This window comes from Sphaerodactylus townsendi, linkage group LG07 (genome assembly GCF_021028975.2).
Source record: "Sphaerodactylus townsendi isolate TG3544 linkage group LG07, MPM_Stown_v2.3, whole genome shotgun sequence".
In the NCBI taxonomy this organism is placed as follows: Eukaryota; Metazoa; Chordata; class Lepidosauria; order Squamata; family Sphaerodactylidae; genus Sphaerodactylus; species Sphaerodactylus townsendi.
The window spans coordinates 74499805-74522180 of record NC_059431.1 but is presented as its reverse complement, the minus strand read 5'-3'; the positions used below and the strand labels follow the sequence as shown (position 1 = coordinate 74522180).

The 22376-nt window shown below is 41.5% G+C and overlaps 1 protein-coding gene across 1 annotated transcript in view; it reads left to right on the top strand.

The window, feature by feature from the left end:
- PCSK5 (proprotein convertase subtilisin/kexin type 5) overlaps positions 1-22376 on the top strand; it is a 215578-nt gene that overhangs the window by 62278 nt on the left and 130924 nt on the right. The gene's annotated exons all lie outside the window — the stretch shown is intronic.

The window sequence follows — 22376 nt, the reverse complement described above, 5'->3', positions numbered from 1 at the left end:
TGCAAGTCATATTGTTCCAACCTCCAGGTGGTGGCTGGAGATCTCCTGGAATTACAAATGATTTCCAGGTACAGAGATCAGTTCACCAGGAGAAAATGGCAACTGTATGGTAGATTCTGCATTGCACTCCACTGAAGTCTGTTCTCTTTCTGAACCCCCTTCCTCGGGTTTCAACTTGAAAATCTCCAGGTATTTCCCAGCCTGGAACAGGAAACGCTAGTTCTGCACAATGTAGGATGTTTTAATAATAGCTTTATCTTCAATGTTTGTGATGTCTAAATTGTAAACAAAGGAGCCTAGAAGAAAGAGCAGGGGTCACAAACACATATCTGTTCATAATTTCTCTGCATCTGGGATTGTAGAGAGTGATGTGTTGGAATGCTTGGAGTAAACTCCCCACAGTAAACTCCATGAGGTTCAACAAAAAGGCATAGAGGCCAAAGTCTGATGTTGCCTCTTGGCACTGGTATTCAGAGATTTACTGCCTTTGAATGGAAATTCTGCACAGTTTCAGCACTCAAGACAGATTTTTCAAGAGCAAGTCAAGAAAGTAGATTCTGAGTTTGTGCCCAAGCAGCCCACAGCAGCTTCTGGCCATGGCTACCCAGGCTGATGAATGCTCACCATATAAATTCAAAAGAATACATCTCTTCTCTCTCTTCTCTCTCTCTCTCTCTCTCTCTCTCTCTCTCTCTCTCTCTCTCTCTCTCTCTGAAGAACCTTTGGTCATCTAGGGGTTAACTTTGGGCTGCACCCTTAGCAATTACAGGACGAATCTGCAGTGCTTGGAGTTCTTGTAGATACAAGTGTGAAATAGGTATTCAGAGGAAGAGATGGAAATTCAGGCTTGCTTCTGTGGCTTATTTGGGCAAATTGGCTATTATTTCTGGCAATGCTTGGGAGAAATGCAAAGGAATGAGTGGAGGATAATAACACATTATTCACAGCAGTAATAAAACATTTTAAATCCTATGACACTTACAATACTTATAAGTGTCATAACAGTTGTTAAACATTTTGAAAACATTTTGAAAATGTTGTCAATATTGTTTATTTCGGCTGCGTGGCATGGCCCATTGCTGTGTTCAGATTTGTGAGTTGAGACGTGTTCTATAATGTGATGGTGACTTTGACATGACCTGGTACAAAAAATTGTTCTTTGGTTGTAGTGGGGGAGGGTGGCCTTTGGTCATGGTGTGGGAGGGTGGCTGCCCCTATGGGGGGTGGGACGCAAAACTCAGATTTTGCCCCAGGCTCCATTTTCCCTAACTACGCCTGTGTCATCATAATCTCAAAAAGCCTTGATATTACAATTACATATGCATTTCTTGTGAACCCTAATTTTTGTCAAGGTTTTGGTTTTGCCTTTAGTAGAAAGAAGGTGGCAAGGGGATGGGCATAGAGGAGTTATCCATGTGAGGTGGGAAAGAAAGGAAAACAAAATTGAGAAATACGGTTGAGCTTGCTTCAAACATCATCTTTCTTATCCAGGCTTGTCAGTTGCCCACTAATGGTAGACAGACTCCCACCCAAACTCTTCATCTCACAGTGCTTGGTCAGTGGAACAGCAGGGGAAAAAAATAGGGTAATGTCATCATTTAATGTGGTGATGCTACTTTTAGGCATGGTGATATCACCTCTGAGCACTGTGATGTTTCCCCTCCCCCTCACCCCCAAATGTCTCATCCTTGTGCCACTGTCACAGAGAACTGACCTCAATAGATTAAATTATACCAAATCGAATCATCATCATCATCATCATCATCATCATCATCATCATCATCATCATCACTATTATTATTATTAGTATTATTATTATTATTAATAATAATAATAATAATAATAATAATAATAATAATAATAATAATAATAATAATAATAATAATAATAATAATAATAATAATAATAAAAAATCCTGACTACTCTTTGCAGTAAATAATAAAGAAAATTGGTAGCTGGCCTCTAGGAAACGCAGATTTTGAATCTCCACTCTCTCATGAAAGCTCATTGCCTCTCATCTTAACCTTCCTCTCAGAGTTGTTGTTTGGATGAAATAAAGGAAGGTAGAACACTGTTGTAAGCTGGATTGGGTCCTGAAGAGCAAGAGGAACTCTCTGCTACTGCGTGGATTCTGATTTAGTTGACACAAAGCACTCAGAGCCATTTATTGAGAGGTAAATATTCCTCAACGATTAAAACAGCATTTATAAATATAACATGTAGCCAGCTGATAAAAAATCAATTTTATCTAAGGTCACAGCTGACTATAAATTAATGGCCAACAAATGGTTAGCTATGGTAGCATTGGCTTTTATTCCTTAAGTAACAAGCAAAAGCAAAATAATGTATCTGAAGCTTGAATTTGTTATCATACACACTAAACTAAGTAACTCTTTTTGTATGTAGTTACAGTTCATTTGTTTCAGATTTCAAGTTCAAGCAGAATGGTAAACAATGTCTACAGACATAACTACATACATGTATGTATGTAGTTCTACTTGTTCTACTTCTCAGTGACTCAGACCATCCTAAGAAAGGCAGCTATATTATCCCATTAGATTTGCAATTTCCTGAGCTATGAATCTTGTAGCTTCAAAATTTTACTGGCATAAAACTGATAGAGACCTGCAATGCCTCTAAAATGTCTGTAAACAATGTATACATTTAGGTGTTATGTTAGTATTAGGAACAGAGCCTGGTGATTGAGGGGTCAATCAAGAATCAAGAGTACGTTTATTCCTTGAAGGTACGAGACCTAACAATTAGCTTCTTTTTCTCAGTCCCTTCTGTTATGAAGCACTGTAATGCCCAAACAGCAAAGAGATGACTAAGCTGAAGCAATAAAAAAGGAGATGTGCAAAAGTCTGCAGAAACTATTCCCCTGGATGGCATCAAGGAAGCTCATATAAGAATGCATGAGAAGACAAAAGATCGTTTTGCTGTAGCAGGGTATATTACAACAAGAAACACATGAATTCTTCCAGGTACTAGTCAGGTAATCACACCTAACTGCAGCCCAAGTTTTATTGGTAAGCAGTATGAAAATTGCACATCTCCAGCTGTCTGTTTAATTTCAGAACTTCCTTGGCTATTCAACTAACAATACTTCAGCATCTAAAGCGCTCTTGCTGTCAGTTTCATGCCACTTTTTCTTTTCCTTCTTTCAGGTCTCTGCACCTTAGCATACTGCCAATTCTCTCCTAATAGTTCAGCTGCTCTGATTGTTAGTAGGCTGTCAGTCATTGGGAGGGGTGGCAGCGGCATGGAAATGGGAAAATGGCACTGTGCTGGCTGTACAGTGTCAGTTCTGATGAATATCCTGAAATGACGTATGTTACTAGTATGATGCATCATTTTCTCTAGGTGTGTTGCTCCAGGATTTGGGCAAAACTCTGTGGTGAAACCATTAAGCTTTCCCCAAATCCTAGAGTATTGCTGCATCATCCTTTGGGTAATGTACTGATTTATTTCTCCCACTCCCTTAGTAGGCCAGCAAGCAACAAAAAGGGGGAGCAGCTGCTAACACCATTATATGTGGTCTCACTTTCCTTATACCCTGAGCCTCTACTTAAAGTTGCCAGTCCTCACCCTTCTTGTAACCTATTTCATATCCAACAACCTTGTGGGCTGACAGCCCCGTCAATCCCAGGTCTGTCCTACAGAGGAATACCTGTGTCTCAGGAGCAGAACAGCAATAAGTTGCATGAGCACAGTCTCTACTGGGAAAGATCTTTTTCTGCTCAGAATAGTGAAAAACTGTTGAGAGTCTGGATAGACAATTCTGAGCGACGTGGACCAATGACTGAAGTTAGCATCATAGTATGGCCTTCATGTCAATAAAAAAGAGTTATAGATAATTCTTTTTTCCCAGTCCCAACTCAGGAACTGTCTTCAGAGGAAACTTCCCTCTGCTATTTACTCAAACCAACTACTGGATTGGGAGTAGAGCAAAGCATCAAAAATAATTCATACTTTTCCCTGTCCCTCCAAGATAAGTTACAGAGGGGACCATGCAGCTTTCACATATAGACTTTTCCTTTGCTTGTCTTCTGTTTTTCTGCCATTTTATTGTGGAAACTCAGTGTGACAAAGGCTGTTTCTGCATGGCCAGAGCAGCGGAGTTTCATTGGCTTGGTTCATGCCAATGCAAGCCTCAGAGCCATTCACACAAACGGCCCCTCTGGCTGCACAGCTAGCAGAGTAGGCTCCGTACAGCTGCACAGCCCCCAAAACAACTCCTTGCCTCCTCCTGGCTTCCGTCGCTCTGTGGAGGTCAGGGGACATGCCCCCCTGGGCAGAGCAATGACTGCAGGGATGGAGGCCAGGAGGCATGTCCCCTGGCCTCCACAGAGCGACGGAAGCCAGGAGGAGGCAAGAAGGCATTTGGGGCCAGTGCAGGGAATATGCCAGCTTCCATCTGGTGCCATTCGCTCAGCACTAGATGGAAGCCGGTGTATTCCAAAAACCTTGTGGGTTGTTTTTTTTTTTGCTAAACTAGCTTGCTAAACTAGGAACTTCTACAAGAGCAATTTCATGGCAGTTAGACTGGCTTAGCAGCCAATTCAGTGTAAGGTTTCCTTCTGATGTTCCTTTTGTCGCTATAATGAAGTCACCAGTTGGTTATATACTTTCACATGGCTGCTTCATGATCTATAACATTGGCAATAAGGATGAGATTCTTCTGAGGTAAACAGAAAGGTTCTTTGTGAAAATAAAGAAAGCACAAGAAAGAGGAGCTTGGCCTAAGCAGTGTAATGGATTCTATAGAAGGTGTTCTCTATAATGTCAGTGACCCTGATGGTGAGGTTTTGTACCCAGAGAATTTTGGGCTTCCCTTATCTAGACAACATCTTAATCAAACCTTTTCCCCCTGACATAAAGCTTACAGACTGTGGACATGATTGTTCAGTGCCTGGACAACCATGGCTTTGTGGTCAACAAGCCAACGAGTTTCAAGATCAGATCAGATCTTTCCGTCTTCAAAACAAAGAAAATCAGAACTCATCAGAACAAAAATCAGAACATTAGAAGAAAATAATTCCACATCCCTGACAGAACCTAGTGTTACTAGCCTGTTTGCTGGGATGCTGGTGCTATGCTGGTGCTATGCTAAGATGTTATCCTGTGGGCCAAATTCCACTTGCAACCCCTGCAATGGTTTCTTCTTCAACTCCAGATGCAGATTGCCAAGAAACAGTGAATCTTCTAATCCTTCCTTAGAGTATCTGGAAGGAGCTAGGCTGCTTGAGTCAGCTAGAGAACCACAGAGAATTCTGCTTACTATGGATGCCAGGCTCTGAAGATGGGGAGCTCGCTTCCAGGCCAAATAACCCAGAGAATTCAGGAAAGCAGGATGAGCATAAACTACCCGGAACTGAGTGACATAAAACAGGGCTTGATCTATTTCCAAATCATTCTTGGATGAAAAGACATCCTACTACATACAGACAATATGTCAGCCAAATATACATGAACCATTGGGGGAACCATTCTTGATCCCGTCATGCAGAAATGATAAAGATAATTTTATCGGGTGACCATTATATTATGGCTGTGCAGTAACTGTACTAGTTAGGGTGGAGTAAAAAGCTCATTAAAATATGGAACTTATTTGATCTGCATTAATTGGAGTGAGGCCCATACAAGCAGATTAAATTTTGTGCATTATCTTAATAACTGTAGTATGTAAAAAGTACAAATAGAGTGAATTAATACTGTCTACTTTAGTTCTTGAACCCATGTAGGAGAGAACCTTGTAAGTCTTTAGTAAGGCAAAATTGCTGGATCATTTCTCACTCTATAAAATAAAATATCTAAGTGGTATAAATATTACAATGGGAAGGGAGGCTCATGTAAGATCTGTCAAAGCAGTGCATGGAATAGGCATTTTCAACATCACATCAGATTGGCTGAGCAGACACAGAAGAAAATTCCTAAAGTGCTGTGATGGCATGTCCTGTTCCAAAATAGGAATTGACATCCCAGCTGTCTCGGCCCCCTTTCAGTTCTCCAACAGATTGCCAGTCCTTGCCTGGCAGTCCTAGAGTGTCGGGCCTAAGAGCACTTCTCTGGCAGTGTGGTGATTCAGATTTTATGTTGCCCAGATTACAGTCCAACATTCTGACCTCTACACCAGTCTGACTCCAGCTGAGAGAATACCTAAGTTTGCAGCCAAGTGGGCAAGGCCAGAGAAGAGAACAACACAAGGTACAAGCAAGTAGGATAGGGATGCACTGTGAAATACATGGCAAGAGGTTGAGTGTCAGACCAGACAATTACTTACATAAATAAGCAAATATAATAAGGGATGATTGATAATCATTGTAAGTGGAGGGGTGGGTCTGTTAATGCCTATCCTAATTGCAGCCATTTTCCTGACGCCTGTCAGTGCAGTAACCTCCCTGCATACACCAGGGACGTAGGTATAGATTTTTAATGGGGGGTCATTGGGGATCATGCCAAAATAAAATGGGATTAAAATCCTTAAGCAAAAATGGGATAAAAAATAACCTAGTTTAATTCTGTTGGTAGAATCCATACTCATGTGAGTCAAGAATATTATCACCTGCACTTTAGTTACTGATGTCCCCGAAGAAATGTTCTTTTTATAAACAGATAAATCCTCATTTATTCTTTTACGGAGAGATCAATGTGAAAGTGCTAAGATTGAAATAACTAATAGATTCAAAGTGTGTAGTGCAGGTGGCTTAACAGGACCTTGGACTCTTAACTCACTATATGGATGAACATCTCTCATATCTCATCCTGTAACAACAACAGCAGTAACAATAATAATAGTGAAATATCAATTCACAATTGGCTCATGATTCCTCAGTAATACTAATTTATTGTAATATTTCTTTCATCAATAATTAGAGTTTATGTTTATTTTATAGTCTGCTGTTTCTTATTGGAAGTATCTAACATCCTGATTAGATCCAGGTTTATTGCAACCTCTCTTTGTAGCTAGGATTTAACCCTGTGTGAGAGAAACTGATAGACTAGACTAAATTATTATGTGGGCTAATAACTTTCTGGAGACATTTTAAGACTGTATTAATCTGTGCTAAATTCTTTTTTTTAAGTCAACTGTATTCAGCCCTGTACCATTTTACTTTTTGTCTTCTGGACGATCTTCAGAGAAATAGGCATTTTTAAAGTGTAGTTTTGTCAAAGTATAATATTGTTTATCTCAAGAGTGAGGCAAGAAAGGCCTAGGAACAGGGGAGCCACCTGATTAGCTGTGGCCTCCTTCACTCTGATTGGGCAAGTAACTGCATGATGCAATGAGGGAGGAGGTTAAACTCCTTGTCAGTGCATTTTGACTGGCTTTTGGTCTGAAACATTGCTATATTAAGTTCTGCCTGCCTTAAGAATGGAGAGTTCTAGTTTACTGTTGGATCTGCGATGTGGGGGCTTGCTTTACAGTTACCTCAGTAGATAGTTTATGTTTTGTTTTTCAGGGCTTTACCTAATTATGAGGGCTGTGTGAGGGTACAGTGAAAAAGTACCAAGCCAGTGTTAAGACTCTCTATGTGAATAGCCATAAGCCTGAACATCTAAGCAAAGGAACTGAACAAACCGTGAATCATCTATGAAGCTAACATCTAATAAAAACCAAACTAAGTAATCTTAAGTGCTATGCTGAATAAATCAAATACTATAAGTTTCTGTGGCAAGCTCTGTTGTGAATAGTGTATATGTATTTATTCTGCTTCCTGCCAGTGGTGGGATCCAAAAATTTTAGTAACAGGTTCCCATGGTGGTTGGATTCAAGCTGTGGCGTAGCGCCAATGGGAATGGGCAGGGCACGACGGGGGCGTGGCCAGGCATTCCAGGGGCGGGGCATTCCTGGGCGGGGCAGTTGCAAAGATGCAGCCGCTGCGCCGGTCCTTGGGCAGGAAATAAATGCACGCAGGCGCAGGCTGCCACATACTCCGGTGCACCTCCTGCTGGACTGCTTCAAGTTCTGCGCGCTACTGCTGAGAGGAGGGGCGTAACTAAGGCAAAAATCATGTGGCAAAATCACCAATTAGTAACCCCCTCTCGGCACACACAAATAATTAGTAACCTACTCTCGGGAACCTGCTGGATCCCACCTCTGCTTCCTGCCTAGTTTACTTCAACCGTATTCATCTGCAGGTTGTTATCCTCTCTTTACAATCTCCTGTCTGTTTAATAAATCTTTATCCTGTTTAAGTTTATATCTGCCTCAAGTATTTATTTTATTTGTGCCTTTGTGAGGGAAGTATTTGTGGAAAAAGAGAAATAAAAGTCAATGGGCATCCTTTGCCTTCTGGGAAGTACAACAGGGCTGAGGGAAAGTGCTTCCTGTCACTAAATACTACAATTTTTGAAGCAGCTCACTCCTTGAAGGGAAAGGGTAGGAAATCTGACAAGCCTGGTCAATGAGTGGTTTCCCTGCCTGGTGAAGTAGGTGTCTGTTCCACCTTCATTTTTAGGTTTTAACCAAAACTTGAATGCTCACCTTTGGGCTATCTACTCCAGCACTTATCTGGAGTATCTTGGCATACAGGTGCTTTTTTATCAATAAGTAAATTTAATGTATATTATGAAAAACACTATATATATTATTAGTCTGATTAGGTTAATTCTCCTGGAGTATACATTTTGGAGTGTTTCTTGGTTGCTAATTTTTAGGAATAAGAGAACTGCAGTCACCCCAAAACACTAGTAAGAAAATGATCTGATTGGTTGCCATGATCCAGTAGCTCAGTTTTAGAACTTCTAATTGGTTGAATGGCACCCAAGAGTTAACAGTTTTAATGCAATCATCATGTAAAATTTAACTGGTTTTTAATCTATTTTCCAATGCACAAAGATGCACAAAGATTTCAGCATACAGATAAGAGAGACCTTACTTTGTATCCATATACAATACTGGCCAATTTTGATTTTCAACTGATGCTGAAAGTTTGGATTTTGTGTAACACTAGTGTTTTTCTGTTTTCTGGTGTTGTGGGGTTTCCAGGCTGTATGGCCGTGTTCCAATAGCATTTTCTTCTGACATTTCACCTGCATCTGTGGCTGGCATCTTCAGAGAATCTGATGGTAGCAAAGCAAGTAAAGTATATATACCTGTGGAATGTCCAGGGTTTACTGATGCTTTACTAGATGCAGGTGAAACGTCAGGAGAAAATGCTACTGAGACACAGCCATACAGCCCAGAGACCCCACAACACCCCAGTGATTCTGGCTGTGAAAGCCTTCGTCAATACTTTTTCTTTTTCCTTTGTGTAGTTTTAAAACATTTTCTAGCTCTGAACCCCATCCTGTTCAGTTGGCCTCTACCTAGTAGTTATTAACCACTAAGAAAATGGGTTGTTTTTTTGGCTTTCTCCAGCCCGAAGTCCCTTCTAGTCACCAAGGGTTAGTATTGGTTTGAACTTGGGTCAGGATTTTTTGAGATCCTATAGAATCAGAGAATCATGGAGACTATATATACGGACAATGTAAATATTTTCCATAAAAGTTTCTTCTAGAAGTGCAGCTAATGGGCATCTTACTGTGTTGTTTTGAGAATAGGCACCTCCATGGGGGCAAAAACAGTTTTTCGTATATCTATATCTATAAACGCGAAATACCACTCACTGACTCACTGACTGACTCATGCACAGAACTCAAAAACCACCAAACATACAATGTTGAAATTTGGCACACCGGTTCATTATGTGGTTTAGGTGCTCACGAAGAAAGGATTTTTCAAAATATTCAGTTTTACTCGAGTTTACACATTTACTGTTTTAACTGCTCATCTCTGGCCATCTGCGCGAACATTCTAAGGGCAAACCAGCCCCTCAATCCACAGACATGCTGCACGAACATTCTAAGGGTGACAGTTAAACACCACCAGCCCCTGCCAGTCTTGCAGTCATGACCCAACTGCGAGCAGCCCATTTTTTCCTCTAAAAGAAATGTTAAAAAATGAAGGCAGAGAGAACTTTTTTTGCCATGGTGCTGTTGGGAGATCTCTTTAATGTGTTCTGAAGGAGAGGATACTTTCGGTTTCATTTTCCCTCTCCACATTGGTTCATTAACTTTTTTGTTTTTGGGTATTGAACAATTTTACAGCGCTGTTACTGAACTATGAAAATACAAAGCCATGTGTCTTTCAATGGCAATCATACATATTTCACTATTTTGGGGTGGAATGAATCACAGAAGGATGCAAATAATACATAGAGCTTGTGTCACTAAGATAGGAAGATTATGTATAGGTTTGCCAACCTCCAGGTTAGGCAGGGAGATATCCTGGAATTACAGCTTGTCTCCAGAGAACAAGGATCAGTTCCCCTGAAGAAAACAACTACATTGGAGGCTTGGCTCTATGGAATTATACCCTTGCTGAGGTCCCTTCTTTCCCCAAACTCCACCCTTCCTAGGCTTCACACACAGGTTTTCAGGAATTTCCCAACCCAGAGTTGGCAACCATGATTGGGTGGGTCAGTGACTTGCAGATTACCATCATTGGCATAACCAAAGAAAATGCCCACATTTCACAATGGTACTTGAACTAACTATCCAGCTTAGAGATTCTTTGACCCAGGAGAGGGCAAAATTTACTTGGCCAGAGGAGAGAGAGAATTGGCCTCATTGCCTTGCCCCACCTAATAAGCAGCTAATTCATATATTTATCAGGAAGGGGAGGAGAGAGTGTTACCATTGCTTTTTCCTGAGCAGATATGTTGTCCAAATGTTTGTGTGGTAAGGGATTGCTTCCATGTTTCAGATGACATGCTGAACCATAGAGTTTTCAAGGCAAGAGATGTTCAAAAGAGATTCAAAAAGAGATTTCCCTTCTCAGCATAGCATCCCTGGACTTCCTTTGTAGTCCACCATCCAACTAATAACCAGGGTTGACCCTACCTATCTACTAAGATCTGAAGAGATCATACTAGTCTGGATTATCCAGGTAGGAAGGCATTAATTTGTTTTTTAAAGGCAAACATTGAAAGTGTGGCCAAATTGCACAGTCCCTCAAACAGCACAAAGGTTACAAACAAATCAGCTCTGAGATATTTTCAGGCACTAGCATGTATGCAAATACCCAATATAAAGAAGAAAAGATGGGTGCAGAATAATGACATTGGCTTGGCATGGGAGAGTGGGGCAGTCCAATATGTATCTGATGTGAAATGGAGAACAAGGCAAACTATGGTGGGAAAACAGATTAGCCTCCCATTCCTGAAATTAGGTGTGTGTACAATTATTTCACATTTAAAAGACCTGGATATTAAAATGACAGCAACAAGGAAAAAGCTAAACTGCCCCCCTCCCCCATCGTTTGGCTTCTTAGAATTGCTTGGATTTTTAAAAGCCAAACCCTAAAACTTGCCAGCACAGAGAACTGTTTTCAGAGATCAAATCACTCAACCCCTGAAAACAGCTCTCCCAGCAGGCCTGTCTCCTCTGAAGGTGGCTTCAACTTCAGAATCTGTGCGGGAGAGCTGTTTGCAGGGGTCACCTGCCACCTGACCCCTGCAAACAGCTTTCCCTGCTGTTCCGCCATTTCTGAAGCTGGCTCCAAGTTCAGAGGCTGTGAGGGAGAGTTGGGTGCAAGGATCATTTGCACCCAACTCTATCAGCTGTCCTGCTGCCAAATGCCAAAACTCCTTAAAAGCTATTCAGCTTTTTCTTGGCTGAACCTCCTTCCCCAAAGAAAAACCGAAATGGATATTTCAATTTTTTTTCTGTTAGTGTTTACCCAAATTCCCAGCCCTACCTGGAATCTTCCATGCAAGTGTGAATTGATGTACAATTGAATGATGACTATGGACCCATTTCCTCACGTGGAAGCAGCCTTGAACTATCAGAATCCAACAGGTAGATTTATCTCTGCTTGCAGCTTGCATATCAAGTTTTATTGTGAACACTTGAAAAGAATCCCTGATAAACTATTCTAGGAAGAAATAAAAAGTCTGCTATGTGTTTCTGAAAAGATTATTCTGTGAATGTATTGCTGAATCTGTTTTATTCATACTCATTCTTGTTGTAGGGAAAAGTAGTTCATTGTATGCTTTTATTCCATAATTGCAACTGCAAGAGTAAGTGGACATTTCTTGGCTTTATGAAAATATTACATATTACCATTCTGATGTTCACTGTTGAAACAAAAAGGGCTTCTTATTTTTGTTAGAACAACTTTTAATCAGCTGCACTAATGGTGTAATTATAAAAAATTACACTAAGCATTAAACAGGTCTCTAAATTCAGAGATGCCACAGTAGAAGTGATACATTTTTTAGCAAAGACATTTGGATTCAAATCTGAGTTGGCTTTGATATTACTCTAAAATAACCATTCTGTGTTGGTTTACACCAGGGGTAGGGAACCTGTGGCTCGAGAGCCACATGCTGCTCTTCTGCCCTTGCACTGTGGCTCCACGAGCCGAGCCGCCGGCCCCATCCTTGCCCGTCCTGCAGGCAGCAGGGCAGGTGCACCAACTGCCCATGGCCAGCTGGGCCGCACCACGGGCTTCCCCTCTCGCCCGCTCCATTTGAGCGGGGCAGGCACTTTCCCGGCGGCCGGCGAGGCAGGCCGAAGCTGTTGGTCCCCATCCCTTGCTCCTCAGCCCTCTACAGGCAGCAGGGCGGACGCATCCATACGCTTCTCAGAATGAGCGGAGTAAAAGATTAAAAAACCCAATATATACAGTGTTATCTTAATTTTAAATGTCAAAAATTATTTGCGGCTCCAAGTGTTTTCTTTTCCCGTGGAAAACGGGTCCAAATGGCTCTTTGAGTGTTAAAGGTTCCCTACCCCTGGTTTACACTATAACTATTCTGTGTTGGTTTACAGTGTATATTTCCAGAATAGACACCAGATCCAAATCAACTAGTTCTTATTTATTATGAAATTATTTGCTTTCTTCATCTCAGGTAGTCAATATAATTTAACAGATACATTTTATAAACGGAGTCCAGTTATTTTCTCCATCTACTGGATAGCTCTGCCTGAACATTTGAGCATATCATTGGTATGGTGATGAAAAACGAATTTAAAATAAACTCAGTACAGAAGTACTTGTCTTCCTTCCTTTTTTATATGTCATTTAGGTAATTTCAGGTGCCACTAGTAGTAAGTAGTACCTCCCTTTCATTCTCCCCCCACCCTCCCTGTCCCTGGCATTTATGAACTAATTTCATCTGCTGCTAGGAGTATGAGCTACTCCAACTCTCTCACTCCCTCAGATTATGTGAAAAAGTTTTATCCAGAAGAGCCTTTGGTTAACACTTTATGCTGATTAAAATGGTTGACGCAATTCGAACTAGATTTTTTAAAAAGTTGTTATTAACCTACTGTATTGAAATTTTTAGGCCCTGGCCTGAATAGCCTAGACTAGTCCAGTCTCATCAGATCTTGGTAGCTAAGCAGTGTCAGCTCTGATTAGTATTTTGATGAAAAATCTCCCAGGAAATCCAGGGTCTCTATGGAAAGACAGGCAATGGCAAACCAGCGGTGAACCTGTCTTGTCTTGAAAAACCCTGCGGAGTTTTCGTAAGTCAGTGGCAACTTGATGGCAAAAAAGGGTGGGGATATAAATTGATTTTATTAATGGGTTTTCATACCTCAAATGCCTACTATGTGGGAACATATGTTTTCATTGATGGTTTTCTCATATCTGGAAACTGGCTGAAGTTAGAATAAGACAAGTATGAGTTGTTATAAGAAGACTTTAATTGAGTAAGCTTGAATTTTGAGCTTGTGTCCTTGGAAAACTGACAAAAAACTTGCTAAATTCTGGAAACATAGGTGTAGAATATTTACTGGAAATGCAAATAAACTTGCAGAATGAAAGTCTAACACATTTCTGTAAATATTTGCTCTCCATCTTAAAGTTCTCTAATAAATATCAGCAACAGTGTATTTAGGAGGGACAGGGGGTGATGTCCCAGGTGCCACTTGAATGTGTCATGTAGGGGCCACACATTCGGCCACCCTCCCCATCATGAGTAAAGACCAGCATTGGGCTGCCTGCTGTGCCAGTATCTCCTCCTTCTCCTGCATCCCCACCCATCTGAGCCTCCATTACCCACAGCCCCATGCTTCTGTCACCCTGCCCACCCACCCTGCCTCCACTCACCAGTCTGAGTCTCTGCCCCCATGTCCCCTGCTTCTAAGAACATAAGAACATAAGAACTAGCCTGCTGGATCAGACCAGAGTCCATCTAGTCCGGCATTCTGCTACTCGCAGTGGCCCACCAGGTGCCTTTGGGAGCTCACATGCAGGATGTGAAAGCAATGGCCTGCTACTGCTGCTGCTGCTCCTGAGCACCTGGCCTGCTAAGGCATTTGCAATCTGAGATCAAGGAGGATCAAGATTGGTAGCCATAGATTGACTTCTCCTCCATAAATCTGTCCAAGCCCCTTTTAAAGCTATCCAGGTTAGTGGCCATCACCACCTCCTGTGGCAGCATATTCCAAACACCAATCACACGTTGCGTGAAGAAGTGTTTCCTTTTTACAGGAGATGAAATCAATAGACATAATTGCACAACGCTTAAAGAAAATGGAGTACTTTCAATCAACGAATGAGAGACATATATATATTTGGTCTAACTGGGACAATTATATAATGAACAAATATGATCTTTAAGATTTAAAAATGAAATGAGAAAGTATTTATTTAGTTAGGCTACAAAAAAAAAGAATGGGTGAAAAGTCAATTGATCTCTTCATAGTAACATAAAGATAGAACCTTTGCAAAAAGTAATAAGGGTGAGAATATAGTGAAACGATTTGCCAGTGTGTAATTGGAATTGTGAAGTTTAGGGGGTATGGGGGAAGTCTATATATATTTTTTTAAATTTGTTTTGTTTGTGTATGATGTGGGCTTAGTTTAGGAAGTGGGACTTTGTGGTTTGTAGAATGGGACTGGTAATTTAGTGGAGTAAGTAGTTAGTGTCGATAAATGACCTAGTTATGAATGGAGAGGGAAATGGGAGATTGGCAAGGTCAATGATGTAGTAATTATTGGGGGTAGACAACCTAATAATATAATTTTTTTGAGTATGCATATATGTGAAATGTTTACTTGAAATGCTGCTTACAAGCAAAGTTGAATGTTTTTCTTTTTTGTTTGTATGTGGATGTGACTGTGTGTATATGTGTTTTATGTCTTATGTTTCTGTATTATATTAAACCGTATATTTAATAAAAATATTATTAAAAAAAAAAGAAGTGTTTCCTTTTATTAGTCCTAATTCTTCCCCCCAGCATTTTCAATGAATGCCCCCTGGTTCTAGTATTGTGAGAAAGAGAGAAAAATTTCTCTCTGTCAACATTCTCTACCCCATGCATAATTTTATAGACTTCAATCATATCCCCCCTCAGACGTCTCCTCTCCAAACTAAAGAGTCCCAAACGCTGCAGCCTCTCCTCATAAGGAAGGTGCTCCAATCCTTCAATCATCCTCGTTGCCCTTCTCTGCACTTTTTAAAATCTCTTCGATATCCTTTTTGAGATGTGGCGACCAGAACTGGACACAGTACTCCAGAAGTGCGGTCGCACCTAACTGCTTTATATAAGGGCAAAGACAATCCCTTGCAGTTTTATTATCAACTCCTTTCCTAATTATCCCCAGCATAGAGTTTGCCTTTTTACAGCTGCCATGCATTGAGTTGACATTCCCATGGAACTATCCACTAAGATCTTCCAAATCCCTTTCCTGGTTCACTGTGACTGATAGCACTGGATCCCTGTAGCATGTGTAATGTGAAGCTTTGGATTTTTTGCCCCTATGTGCATCACTCTTTACATTTTGCTACATTGAACTGCATTTTGCCATTTTCTCTTAGCCCACTCACCCTGAATTCTATCAAGGTCCGCTTGGAGCTCTTTCAAGCAATCCTTTGTGGTTCTTACCACCCTACATATATTTGGTATCATCTGTAAACTTGGCCACCCTACACTACCCACCTCCCTACTTCCAGGCTTCATTTTATGAATAAGTTAAAGAGCACTGGTCCCAAAACGGGATCCTTGGGGACAATTCACTCCTCTTACATCTCTCTCCATTGTGAGAACTTCCCATTTATACTCCACCCTCTTTGTTTCCTGTTTCTCAACCAGTTTTTAATCCATAGGAGGATCTTCCCTCTTATTCCTCTTCATTGCTGAGTTTTCTCAACAGTCTGTGGTGAGGGAACTTTGTCAAAAGCCTTTTGGAAATCCCAGAGTAGACAATGTCCACTGGTTCCCCCCCCTTATCCACATGTTCTGTTTACACCCTCAAAGAACTCACTAGTAAGTTTGTAGTAAGACAGGACTTGCCTCTACAAAAGCCATGCTGACTCTTCCTCAGCAGGTCTTGCTTTTCTACACATGTTTAATAATTCTTATCTTTAATGATAGATTCCTACTTAATTTTACCAGGAGCAGATGTCAAACTGACTGGCTCTGTAATTTCCTGGGTCCCCCCTAGACCCTCTTTCTTAAAGATTGTGGTGTGACATTGGCCATCTCTCTCCTGTGTCTCTCAGGGATGGAGCCTGATTTCAGGGATAAGTTGCATATTAATGTGAGAACATCAGTAATTTCATGCTTGAGCTCTTTTAAGAACTCTTTGGATGATGAATGCAATCTGGGCCAGGAGATTTGAAGTAGCATTTAGTTTATCAATGGCTGCCAGAACTTCTTCCTTGTCTCTACCACTATCTTCGCATAGTTCCTCGGATTCACTCTCCCTAAGAAGCTTGGTTCAGGTGCAGGAATTTTCCTCACACCTCCTCTTGGGTGAAGACAGACGCAAAAGAATTCATTCAGCTTCTCTGCAACTTCTCCTGTCATCTTTTAGCACACCTTTTGTTCCCTTCATCATCTAATGGGCCTACTCACTTCCCTTAGCTGGCTTCCCTGCTTTTGATGTACTTTGAAGAACTGTTTGTTAAGCTTTGGTCTCTGATGTTCAAGCAGCCATGCGTTCCTCATAATCTTTTTTTTGCCTCCTTTACAGCTTTTCAACTTTGCTTCTCTTTTGCCACCATTTGTGTTTTGTTCTCTCTGGTATTCTTCTTCATCAAAGTTAAGTTGGACTTCCATTTTCTAAAAGACATCTTTTTTTCCTCACAATTTCCTCAACCTCCCCTTGTTAACCATGGTGGCTTTCTTTTGGACTGTGCGCTGCCTTTCCTAACCCCAAGTGTGAACACATTCCAGCTGAGCTTTTAAGACCCGGTGTTTTTAAATAACCTCCAAGCACCTTGGACATTTTGACTCTCTTGATTTTCTCCTTTCAGCTTCCCAAGCGCACTATCCCCCCCCACCTCATCTTTGAGAAATTTCCCTTTCTGAAGGCGAATGTAACTACATTAGTAGTTGTCACTTGTTCGCATGCAGAGATACCTGAATCTGACAGCATTGTGGTCACTGTTCCCTTTTATCGGCTCAACAACAACTGACTTCCCGCACAGGTCCTGGGTCCCACATAGAATTAGATCTAGGATCACATCTCCTGGTTGGTTCCACAACCATCTGCCTCTAAGCCACAGTCATTTAGCATATCCTAGGGAATGCTCTCTCCTTACTATGACCTGAACATGCATTTTTTTCCAGTTTATATAGGGGATACAGTTAAAATCACCCATTACCACTACATTTTTTTCTTTGTTGGTCTCTCTCTAATTTTTTTTTTTTTTCCCCCCCCATCTCAGAATCCACTCTGGTGCACTTCTTTGGTCAGGGGGACCGATAATATATTCCCTAATGTGTTAAACTATGCTTCACCCCTGGTAATTGATATCCACAGTGATTCTGTAGAGGAATCAGCTCCCCCTGCATTGTCTATTTTATGCTTGACCACTAAAGCTCTCTTTTGATGTAGAGGGCCACAATCCCACCCCCCAATACACGCCCTGTCCCTAGCCTCCTTCCTGTAGGAGCCTGTAACCTGGGATAACAGCATCCCAACTGGTTCTCCCTCATTCCGCACCACATGTCTCTCTGTGATGCCCACTATATCAATGTCCTCCTTCAAAACTCTGTAATCTAGCTCCCCCATTTTAGGGTCAGATAATGCTTCTACTACTATTAGCATAGAGACACTTGTATCACCTCTGTCCCCTAAACCTGGGATTTCTATGCTGTTTTGCCCTCTAGCCTTTTGTACAGACACACTCCATCACTTATCACATTGCTATGTCTCCACGCTTGTATGTGGTGTGTTGATTTAAGAAAAACCTCCTCTCTCTGTCTGCATCCCCATGGACTCTGTATTCCCAAAACCCTAAGTCACCTCAGCTCCTGTCGGCTTTCCCCAAGGATCAGTTTAAAAGCTGTTCTGCCACCTTTTAATGTTGAGCGCCAGCAGCCTGGTTCCTCTTTGGTTAAAAGATGAAGTCCCGGCCCCGGGTTTGTACAGGCCTGCCTTTTATCCCAAAAGGTTCCCAGTTCCTGACAAAGCTGGAAACCCTCTGCCTTTACACCACCTTTCTCATCCCACGCATTGATACCCTGTATCTCCGCTAGCCTAAGTTCTCGGGGCCTCTGGCGCTGCGTGGAACAGGTGGTAGCACATTTTGGGAGAATGCCACCTTAGGGGTCCTGGATTTTAACCTTTTTCCTAGCAGCCTAAATTTAGCTTCCAGAACCTCTCGGCTAAATTTCCCAATGTCATTGGTACCAATGTGGGACCAGCAACTGCTGACTCCACCCCAGCACTGCTCTAACTGTGCCTATCTAGGATCTAAGCGTGACATCCGGGCAGAACCTTCGCATGCCAGGTGCAGGTAAGTCACCATCGCGGTCAATCACGCCTCTCACAAACCCAACTCTCTATATTCCTAATGATCCGAATCACCCACTACAAGGGAGCTCCCCCACCCTCCCGAGGGGTATCCTCAGTCTGCAAGAGGATAGCTGACCACCAGTTAAGGAAGGGGTCCCATCTAAGTGGAGCATCTTCCCCACCTCAGACTGGCACCCTCCTGGTCACCCAGACTCTCATTCTCCATGACATCTGAAGAGATGTCACCTTGGGAGTGGGACCAGGCTGCTAGGTCCCTGAAAGCCTCGTTTGTTGCCCTCTCTGCCTGCTCTCAGTTTCTCGGGCCATGGGTTCTGCCACCTTGGCTTCAAGCAGAAAACGCACACTGTTCCTTGGAGTGCCACAGAGAGCTCATTGCAGCGTAGGGCACACTCCACGACTTCTGGCCCCTAGTGGCGATATAGTCATACATGTGACACTCAGTGCAAAACACTGGAAAGCCCCCTCCCCCTGCATGGCTATTTCCCTGCCTTCATATCTAATTTTTTGTTTTAGATATTCAAATACTGATTTTAATTAGTGCCTCCCTCTTAAGGTTTCTATACCTTGTACTATCCCTTAAAATATGTTCTTATTTAGTAAAACACCTGCGCGCGCCTAACGGTGCGCGCCACTGGTTCCAGAGACTAACTGAAAAGATTTAAAAATGTGAGAAGCCCCACCCCTTCAGCACTAACTAAAAAGATTTACAAATGTGAGAAGCCCCACCCCTTCAGCAGGCCATCCGCCCAAAACATTGTGGTTACTTCTAGTTGAACAGCAGCAAGAGACAGGGTTTGGGAACAAGAAAACTGGCATTTTAAAGAACCACAGGGGTTTTTGTGGGGGGTAATGGTGGGAAACATGTATGAGCAAATGCCATCAGAAAAGGGCCCTGCAAGGCTGAGGGCAGTTCTCGCTGGCATTGTTTAGTCCTGCATGCCAGAGGAAGGCAGGTGGCCCTCCTGGGGCCTGACCAGCTGGCTGCACAGTCTAGCTGGGGGGGGGATCTTCTTCCTGGTGCAGCTGCTGCCAGAAGCCCCCTAGCATGATGCAGCCTTCCTTGGCGCTGTTTCATGCCCAACATTTCACTCAGCCAAGCCACCAGCCAGCTTGCCTGCATGTGAAGTGTTCAATGGGGAAGGAGGTTGAGGCAGGGAGCTTTTTCAGAGACTCCTTTACACTCTTCTTTCATTCCTGAAGTGGCTTTCACCATTCCCCCCTTCTTCATCTTTGCCTTCTGAGTGAGATCTGAGCTGTTCTTCAGTTCACTGTTATATTGCTGGTAAATTTTGGAATCAATAATAGAAAGAAGTTTATTGAGAAGTGGGTATTTGTGATTTACAGACATGGCAAATTAATATCTGTAGTTTCTCCTTTTAGATTTTCCTATTAGCTTAATTGTGAATCTAATAGAATGAAACTTTTTTTCCAATTTGTTCTTTGAGAAGCAATGTGGTGTGGGGTTAGAGTGCAAGATTACGATCAGAGAGAGTCAGGTTTGAATTCCTTCTCTACTAAAGAAGTCACACTCTCTGCCTTACAGGATTATTGTGAAGATAAAATGAATGCAAGAAGAATGATGTAAGCTTTTTTGGGTCTCCTGGAGAGAAAGGCTGGGCATAAGCAAAGTTAGTAAACACATAAATAGTGCCCATTTTTATCTGAAATCCTTTAATTAGATTGAACAGTACTGTATGCCTCCACTCTCTTTTAGGGTCCGGAAAGTAACTTTGACAATTTAAATTTCTCTCCCCTCCTACCAACAATACAGTCACAGTGTTCCTAACTGCATAATGCAATCTTATTACAGGGTTTATTATGTTGTATGCCAAAAGTAACTTGGAATTCTGAGCAAAGGAGATGTCAGTCTTTTTTAATGTTTATGGTCAGCACTTGATTCTAGCAGTAGAGGCTGGCGGAAAAATTGGCTAGGGGTTCAGCTGCAGTGCTGGGATTGATTTGGGGTTATTTTTTGGGGGTGTTAATTATTGCTTTTCTGAGCTTTAAATTATCATAATTGTGCAATTATTTATTTATTTTTATTTATTTATTGTTTCAATTTCTATACCGCCCAATCCCCGAAGGGCTCCGGTTGGTGAACAGCAAAAATTCAGAGACAAGCAGGAGCAATATCACACATACAATATAAATACATAGGCTCCATCTCATGTCAACAATAAAATAGCTTAAAACCAGCGAAAACAGATTAATACATAAAACAGGCGTCCAACCCCAAATTTAAAACCTACCCCCAGAAGAGGGGTCAAATGTTGGGGGGGGGGAGCAATTTTACTTCTTGCCTCAGGTACTGTTTTCTGTAGCTACACACCCCGAATATCAGTACCCATAAATCCAGTCAGTTATATTTGTTGCAACAAGTATGGGGACTACCTGTAATTTGCTATCAGTAAAAGAAGGTGTAAGAATATTGCAATAAAAGAACATAAGGAAAACTCTGCTGGATTAGACCAGAGGTCCATTTAGTTCTGTTTCATACAGTAGCTGGACACTTGCCCTTGATGGCCAACAAACATGACGTAGAGATCAAGGCCTTTCACTGATGGTATTCAGAGGTTTGTTGTTTCTGGTTCTTTTCCATGCTTTTTCCTGATCCAACACAGCTTGGGTTGGAAGTTATTTGTCCAGTTAGAGGGTTAGCTGTGTACTGATGTGCTACATTCACCCCTCTCCCTGGACTGTTCTAGGTTGAGAAGGTGGTGTATGAGGGTGGCTGGAGCCCCTTGTCTCCCCCACAGTTCAGTCTCCAGTTGTGGCCTGAACCCTTACTCCTGACATCTAACTGTTGGCATTAATGATCAGGGGAATCCCAAGCCTACATATTACAAATCATAACCAGTAGTGTAGGTCTTAATGTTAATATAAATGCATTAAAATGCAAGTGCTATTGACTCTAGTTAGTGAGTGAAGATCTGGTAGTCCTAACATTTCACACTAAAAACAATATATATATGAAGTGTCAGCAGTAACTCCTGCACAAAAAAGAACTTGGTGATAGGAGGACATAAAATAACAATTTACTGCAAACCAAACCACTGGCCAAGTTCATGCACAGATGAATATCAGAAGCCGTATATGTTTAAATAAAATATAAACAGTTATATAAAATATAACAGAGAACTAAGCAGCAGGGTAAATAATAATAAGATCTTAGAAGAGAAGCCAAAAAGATGCTCATCAAGGTCACAAATCATGTTTCCACAGTTTCTTTTTTTGAAAAAGGTTACCAATGTTTCTGAATACAAGGAACCAGGAATGAAAAAAAACAGATAAGACCAGGCTACATTTTTTAAAACGCAAAATCTCTCCCCTTCATTTGGAAAAAGTTAGTTTAAATTAAGCTTCCTACTAGAACTGGACATGAGGCAAAATTATTTTAACACAAAACTAAATACAGATCCAATAAACCTTGGATCATACAGAGTATTTTATTAAACATTGATTATAAACCACAACAGTTTTGGCAAATAGATTAAGGTATGATATTCACCTTGACCAAATGATTTTGTTCTTGGGAGGAGACCCACAGACAGTACAGGGAAAGCACTTTCTAAGACAAAGGGGACATTTTAGAAGAAATAATTATGGAGAT